We start from the raw sequence: 2024 nt of genomic DNA, 5'->3' as shown, positions 1-2024 counted from the left end.
TTTTATCCGAACCCATAGGTACTCGACCCACCTCTCCGGCCATATTCCGATTTAGTTTTACGGTGAAGATTGTTGTATGTATTTGTATACTAACTTTTGAATCACGATGAACCATCCCCATCATTATGCTTGAATCTTACTTTTATAGTTTTATTACTTTTGACAGAAACTGCTCATAGCCAGAATCCAAACTTGATGCTCCAATCAATCTGAAAAACCGTTCTATCATAGGAAAAAAGATTCCACCATTCTGAAAAAAAAAAAAAAGAAAAGAAATTTGCTTCTTATTTTACTTTTTGATTTTTTATATTTATTTATTTGAATTTGATTTTGAGAAGGCCCTATTTCCCCTTCCCTACTTCACGTCCCACCCTCTTCCTCTATATAGCTGCCTACATATATTCTAGTGTCATGCACTAAGAAGCTCATTATATATGAGAAATTTGATAATTGAATATGAGTGAAATTATAGCTAGTGAAGAGTTGCTTTGGTCGATACTGGTGAAAAATTGATACGGAAATAGGAAAAACGAAAAGCTGAAATAAAAATGGTGATGTTCATATCAATTTCGCACCCTCGTTTTTGGACTCATTTTCCAATTACCCTGTCTAGGTTTGTTGGAAAAAATCGAGATTCAGAGAAGAACTTGTCTATGAGCAAAAACACCAAAATTATTTTTTCACAACTTATGTAGTTAAATAAGCAAACTCCAAAAATACTTCAATTAGTAAATATAATGACATAAATTAAATAATTAAATATTGAAATTTTTATCGTGAGAAAATTTTCAAATAAAGACAGAAAATTCACAGGACTTATTAGTCTAATGAAAATTTTTACTATCAAAATAATAGGCACATAATCAGTTTTTTTTAGAAAATATTAAGATATCTCAATAATCGACAAAATACATCATCAAAATGGATGAAATCAACATAAATTCTTCATAAAATAGGTATCTCAAATCAAACAAAAAGAAAAACAATACAACTAGCAAGTTATATTCTAATATTCATCTCTATACTAAAAATAACATGCTAAAATTTTATAAGAAATACAACAAATTTATTAGTTTAATGAGATCAAAATGACACTTAACTTTTCTCCCAATTTTCCCTTCTCGGTCGTGGTTTTTTCTCTCACTCTCTCTGTTTCTTTCTTTCAAAATGAAGGATACTCTTTCTCTCTCTTTTCCTTCCCGTGTCTATAAGCCATTGCTCTCTCTTTTTATTATTATTATTCTTTTGGGTTAATACTCAAATTCGTTCCCGAAAGATCATGCGATCTTCATTTTTGTCCCCGAATGATTTTTTAATCAAATTAGTCCCTGAAAGATAAAATATAAGTCAAAATAGTTTTTCCGTCAGTTGAATGATGACGCATGATGATGTGACACGCCACGTGATGGGTCAGTGACACGTGGCAGGTCACGTGGCGGGTCAGTGACACGTGGCATACCCGTGGCATGCCACGTGTCACTTGACATGTGAAAAAGTTTTTTATAGTTAAAATAGTCCTTGAAAGTTCAGACGCAAGTCATTTTCATCTTCAAATTTTAAAAATTAGTCAAACTAGTCCTTATATAATTTTTTAAATTTTTTTCATAATATTAAATTTAAAATATTTTTTTATACTACTAATTTTAATAGAAATGTAATTGACAAAAAAAACATTAGTAATTGTATCTTTTCTTCTTAAAAATTTTTTTTCAATAAAATTATCTCTCTCCTTTAATTCTTCTCAAAATCTCTCTTATGCTTTTCTATTCTAAAACATTTTTCTTACATTATTACATTTTGCTAGAATATATATATATATTCAAAATTGAAATGTATGTATTTATTAACCTAAACAAAGTTATATGCTCAAAATCAAAATTTATGTATATTAACCTAAATAAAGTTATACCACTATTTTTTTTCTACTACATCTTTTTTTTTTCCATTACGGTATTACTTACATATAGGATGTAATGGTAGTGATACTTAGAGTCAAAATTCAAGAAGATCACAAATTTTGCTTC

This window comes from Arachis ipaensis, chromosome B04, assembly GCF_000816755.2.
Source record: "Arachis ipaensis cultivar K30076 chromosome B04, Araip1.1, whole genome shotgun sequence".
NCBI lineage: Eukaryota > Viridiplantae > Streptophyta > Magnoliopsida > Fabales > Fabaceae > Arachis > Arachis ipaensis.
The sequence above is the reverse complement of the archived record's forward strand: the minus strand, read 5'-3'. Positions refer to the sequence as shown.